This window comes from Glycine soja, chromosome 3 (genome assembly GCF_004193775.1).
Source record: "Glycine soja cultivar W05 chromosome 3, ASM419377v2, whole genome shotgun sequence".
NCBI classification, from domain to species: Eukaryota; Viridiplantae; Streptophyta; class Magnoliopsida; order Fabales; family Fabaceae; genus Glycine; species Glycine soja.
This window is the reverse complement of record NC_041004.1, coordinates 32,219,030-32,225,604: the sequence shown is the minus strand read 5'-3', so window position 1 is coordinate 32,225,604 and position 6,575 is coordinate 32,219,030. Positions and strand designations below refer to the sequence as shown.

Below are 6,575 nucleotides of genomic sequence, written 5' to 3'. Positions count from 1 at the left end.
GAACCGCTTTAGAAAGTGGTGCGGTGGCACTTTTGTAATTTTTGTGTAACAAATTGCATTTTACGACGCACTTTCTAAGGCGGTTATTGAAAACCGCCTTAGAATGTTATGTTTAATAAAATTTACGCCGGTTTTTAGAAAAAAACCGTCGTAATTCTAAAAATAAAAAAGGCAAAACCGCTTGCTTCAAACTACGAAACCTCGTGGCTGTACATACCTTTCTGCTAGCTTTCTCCTTGTTGTGAACCCTAGACCTTTCTGCTTGCTTTCTCCTTGCTGTGAACCCTACACCTTTCTGCTTGCTCCTTTCTTTGACATTGACCTCAGCTCTTTGACATTGAAGCCCTACCCCTTCTTCCATTGAAGCTCCTTTCTTTGGCATTGACCTCACCTCTTTGACTTCATCGCTCCAACTTCTCAGCTTGAAGTTTCGTGAAGACAAAGATTGGTTAGTCAGTTAGTAACTTTGTTATGTTAGGCTTATTTTAACCTTGTTTTAGGTTAAGTGGTTGGTGTACTGTTGAAGAAAGGTCGCGGGTTCCATGTATTTTCTTTTAATGGTGATGTTTGGTAATCGTGGTTGCAGGGAACATGCGCGCATGTCATCGATGAGTTGTTGATGAAGAAGCTGATGCATTTTTGAGTGGGCTGCAAACGGGTCAGTGGTTATTCTTATTGAAGCTCTGGTTTATGCTTTTTTAATTTGATATTTTGTTGATATGTTCAACTTTGTTCATATACATTTCAATCTTAGCTTTACATGGTAATTGTTATGATGATAATAAATTTGTTGGTCTTCAATCCCTTCCAAAAGTTAGTGTAAAATCCTAATTTTAGTGAAATTTAAATTAAAATGGTTGATTGAAGTCATCAACTTCATTCCTTTTGTGCAATTTCGCTCCCCAATCTGTTATATTACTCCAAATCCAAAAGAATGGCACAATATTGCAGAGAGTTGGCTACAAGGGTTGCACTTGCTTTGTTGAAAACAGAGGGCTACAAGGATCAGGAAACCCATAGCTCCCCAACATGGTTTTCTCTTCTTGTCATGCATTGCTGCAAAAGTTTTTAAAAAACCTATTTTTTTTTAATTGAAATCAACTCTTTGGTTCTCATTCAAAACCTGTTCCTTTGCTCCGATAGTGGTAGTGGAAATATACTTGAGTTTCCTATACTATTTTCACTACGTAGCAGCTTTAACTTCATTAGTTCTGCACTCTCAAGAACATGATTTTCTCTTGTCCTACCACTACTAGCTTCATTGCCAACATATGTTGTGAGAGCAGTTGCTAGTGCTGATTGAAATTTTGGGTTGCTTCTGATTATTGCCTCAGTTGCAGCAACAATGGGATTAGGGAAAGAATGCTGAGAAATGGTACTATTGTTGCTCATGTAAATAGGTTGATTGAGATGCCCTAGAGAATGTGGTTGATTTTGATTTCCCGTGTTTAACATGTAATTACCACCTTGGTGTCTATTTTGATAAAGTGTTCCAGAGTTGGAGTAACCACTATACCTGTTCCAAGGTGATTGCGGCATGCTAGAATGTAGAGGAGAGAAACCTGAGGAAAAGTTAAGGTTTGTTGATGAGTATTTTGGCATGCAAGTGAAGCTTGAGTTTGAGGAAGAAGTTGAAGGTGTTGTAAGGTCTAAAGTGATTGTGGGGTGAGAATTCAAGGTTGAAATGGATGAGTTGGGGAAGTAGAATTGTTGCGGTCTTGAAACTTGGTGTGTAGAGAAGTTTAGAGCATTATTAGGGTTGTAATAACGAGCACTAGAGTTGATGATGGAGGATATAGCTGAATCAACTAATCCATGTTGTGAACTCAATGAGGGAGATTGGAGCATGGAAGCTGTAGCAGAAGTTTTGCAGGCCATTGCAATGGCTGACATAGGAAGAGGGTGATTGTGAGTTCCTTCATAGGTGGTAATCAATATGGACATGTCTTCAGCACATCTTTGCACCTGAAAATTAATTAATTAAAAGAAAATGATATTAATTAATAACATGTTTAGTAAAATTAGCTTATAAGCTATATAAGTTAAGAGCTGAAACCTTGTAAGCTAATAATAGTAACTTATATCAAACACACCAATTTTTGGATTCTAATTTCAGCTTAATTTGATGTCATAACATCAATAAAAAAAGTTAAGAAAACCAGTACTATTCAAACCTGATAAATCTACCTTTACTTTTACTAACTAATCACTTGAATGCCCAAGTACAAAGTGGTAGAAGTTAAAAAGATTTGAAGTGTGATAGTGTTTTTTTTTTTTTTGCTTAGCAAAAATATGTATATTGTATTAATACTAGGAGTACCAGAGGTACTGAAAGTACAAGCAGTGGTTATGTAACCAGCTGGTTCAGAGGTGAATACATCCAAACCAGCTCCACAAACCCTGTTACAAAAATCCAGTCCCTACCCTTCCATCCTAGGTAGAGAACCCTACATTTAGATTAGAGGACCATTGATTGAAGTGTGATAGTGTAGTGAAGTTTAGAGGAAATAGAGTACCTTACTAGCTATTAGGCTTCCCATCCCATGGCACAATTAAATTAGCAACTCAATTTTTATTAATGTATCTAATCTAGTCCAATGTAATATATAAAATAGTGAAAATTGAGATACTACTTAAGACAAACAAATTGAAAGAGTAAAGAAAATGAAAGAAATAAAATTAATTAGTCAATACATGACTGCATGCATGCATCATATGTATGTAGACTAATTGTTAATTTTCATTGTTTTCTATATGCCCATCAAAAACAAAATTTATTGTTTTCTATTCTGCTCTGTTTATTAATTATTCAAAACAAGTCATTAGAGGATTCATACCTGTTTTCTTACTGGACAAGATGGAGAAGCAGTGCATCGATAGTAAGCTCGGGGGCATGGATTTCCTTTGCCCATTTTCTGCCCATATTTTCTGCAATGGCACCCACCATATTTTCTACCCATATTTAATTAGAGAATATTATAAATCATCACTGTCAGGTTCATTTCTATTCCCCGGACCATGACTCACATGATGATCCAATTTATCATCAACAACAGTCATGCTTGAAAAGATATCAACATGCTCTTTGTTGTCATTAGAATGAAATGACACATCAGCAAAGGGATCATCATTTTTTAGTGATTCACTAGCTACTCCAGAGTTCATAAAATTTCCAAATAAATCATCAGCCAGAGCTGGAGGTGTGGATGGTGTCAAATTTGCTATATTTTGACCATTCTTACTCTTTGTATTATCACCTGTTCCATGAGGAGTCATTCAAATCACCAGTGTCTATCAAGTCAAGTAACTCAGCAACAGCAACACTATCCATCTTCACAGCTTTCTCTGAGTTAATAGCACTGTTTAGTTGGTTTCCACCTAAAAGACCAAGAACCTGTCCATCAAAGGTCAAGTGCTAAATTTAATTACAAAATATTAATCTTGCAATCAAAAGGTTGCTCTTAAATTTATCTGCATCCTACTTAGCTATTTGGTAGAGTGATTCCTTTAGTCTGTGTAATTTGAACAAAAAGAGGAAAGAACTGCACAATATTTTGCAGAGTTCTGAGATATAACTTAAATTCTCTATCAGCATCTATATTTTCATAGTAACTAGCACGTTATTGTGCAGATTTAACCAGTGGCACACATAATTGAGTTGATAGATGAAGGGGGAATGAATACAAGCTGGATTATCGGATCTAATGAGAAAAAGGAGAAAAGTAAACCAAAAGGGAAAACTAATTCTATCTTCAAATTTTAGGCCTCAGCATAGATTTATTAAAAAAAGGAAAGAAATTAAATCCTCAACTTGGATCATTGGGCATATATTACACCAAACATTTGTTACAATATTTCAAAATATATTGTAAAATTAATCAATATTCAAATTGAAGAAAAAATCTTGTGAGATATTTCATTATTTAATTAGGGTGAGGAGTCTTATTGTATTAGGGTGGGCTTGGGTTTACACCAATTGCAATACACTAGTACTTGACCTATTTGTTAGCACCGAGAAAGTCTTTTCTATTTTACACACATCAAACATCACATATTACATCTCTTTGTTTCTGGTTTTCTTTGTATTGGATTAATGTTCATTTGACTTATTCAAAAGTTGGAGATTTTGATAACTAACATAATTTGTTTTAAACGATAGAGATTTTGATAACTGACATAAGTTGTCTTTGCATGGGACACTGTCAATAAACCTTTTAGTTTAGTGACTAGCATGCCCCAACAGCAACACCACCTAGTTCCTACATGTCTTGTTGCTCTTGCTCTATTCGTTTGCCACATGCTTTGGGTGCAGTTATCCTTGTTTTTTTTTATGCTTGTAGTCTTCAATCAACAAAGCATTAGTTACTCATGCATATCTTATGACCATGTAACCAAGAAGTATATATGTCTATAGGTAAATTCCTATAAAATTGATTTGTGGTGACAGCTGTTAGTATATGATCAGAATAAGACCATAGAATACAATACACCATTTGTATTGTTCTAACCTTCCAACCTGCTGCTTCCAGACCACTTCTGTGATAGCTGCTGATTGTTTTGTTCTTATGCTTGTTATCTTTTTAGGGTGGGATATCCTTGTTATAGAATTTAATTTTACCTATTGCATGAAAGGGAAATGTATTCAAATTTTATGGCACATATTTTCCCCTTAAATACGCAGAGGTAGGTTCTTATTATGGTTAAAGGTGTAATTTTTAAAAAAAAATTTTGTGTTTGTTGTAGATAGAAGAATATAAAGCAGAAATCAATAGACTTGAAGCATCCCAGGCAGAAATTAAAGCACTAGCTGTTAATTATGCTGCTCTATTAAAAGAAAAAGAGGTATGGATGGTATTTGTTAATTTGGTGTGGTTCATGTCTTCATGTTAGTTTGCTTTTTAATTTATTTGACAATGAACTGTAGTTTAGCAAACTTTATATGTTATTATTTTTCAATTTTTTATTTTTATTTCAATTTGGTTGCTGAATAAATTCATTGAACACGTCTACTTCCTCTTGTCTGTTGAATGAGATTGGCCAATTCCTTTCGTGAAGGCCTTTTGTAAGAAACTATGTTTTTCTCCCTCCCCTCTCATTCCCTTGTTTCTTCGACTTTGTTTTCTATCACTTTCCTCGAAGGTCTCAGTGTTTGTGGTTATGTGTTCTGCTCCCTCTTTGTATACCAAAGCCAAATTTGTCTCAAAATCCTTCACCACATTTGCTAGATTCTCCGGTGGAGTTATGTTGTTAACAAACTAACAGCTGCTGTAACAGATTGGAAAAAGATTTCATGTGTCAATCTCTCCAACCTGTGTTGGAGAATCAATGCCCCTTTCTTCATCTCTAATTCTGAAACTCATTATATACTTTCTTCTTTCTTGCAAACTGTATCTGCACACGATGAATATCCTTAAATGAAACTACATACTGTAAAGAGTCTCAGAAGTCAGAATCCTCCACTCTATTTATTTACCAATTTTCATTAAAGATATAAGATTTTACTTATATCATTAGCTACTACTATCTTTTTAATTGCCTTTATTTATATATAGCTATTATTTTAAAACGATATATATATATATATATATATCCAATGCTCCTATAAGAATACTAGTCAAAAAATTAGTAAAGCATAATTTTGTTTATTAAAAATAATATGAAAGCTCATTTAAAATTTATAGAAAAATGAATGTTTATGAATTTGGATATTTTTTTTTTACTTTTTTAACCGATACCCTTAATCCTTATTACATTGGTTAACGTTTTCCTTTATATATGATAATAATAATATCTTCTTAATTTCCTATCTATGTTGATCTAATTTTTTTCTTATTTAAATTAAATATCAACAACTGTTTTTAAAGAAATTATTAATAATTAAAAACAAATTTATATCATAATTTAAACTGTTGACTATAAACTCAAAATATAATTTATAAATATTTTATTTATTATAAATTTTAGGTATGATATAATTTGAATATTAAAAAATATACCTAAAATGCTCATCTCATTTAATATATTAAAAAAAATTATATATACCTATAATTTGAATATTAAAAAATGTTAAAAAATTTAGGTATAAATTTTTATTATTACAAAATACTCATCTCATTTAATACATAAACAAAATTGCTAGTTATCATAAAAATTAATAGTTTTAAATGATAAAAAGATGGGAATGGTTGATAGGGTAAGAAAATTTTCTAAATTCATTTAATTTTACCATCTGAAATTATATTTGTTTGATATTGTTATTAAGCAATGTTTGATACGATAATTTTTCATTCTTCATTAAAACATTTTTGTAGAAACTATAGGAATTAAAAAAATTAGAACTGAAGAAAAAAATTATGAAATATTGATTTTTGTTTGTTTTAATTTTAATTTACTAAATGGAATTACACATTCAATTATAGAAAGGCGAATTTTTACTTTTATTTTTACTTTAAAATATCGTAAATAGCTTGTAATGTTTTAATAAGCTTTATGTTTCGTCGTTATATATTTAACATTTTTACACATGCAATTCAATTCATATAATTAATTTTTTATCGGTTTCAAAATAATTTTAT

General features: G+C 32.0%; 1 long non-coding RNA gene across 1 annotated transcript; it reads left to right on the top strand.

Annotated features, from left to right (window-relative positions):
- Positions 1-571: 571 nt before the first annotated feature.
- On the top strand, positions 572-4,956 carry LOC114405477. Its single transcript, XR_003665239.1, has 2 exons — positions 572-658; positions 4,744-4,956. It is a non-coding gene; the product is annotated as an uncharacterized LOC114405477 (long non-coding RNA).
- Positions 4,957-6,575: the final 1,619 nt, after the last annotated feature.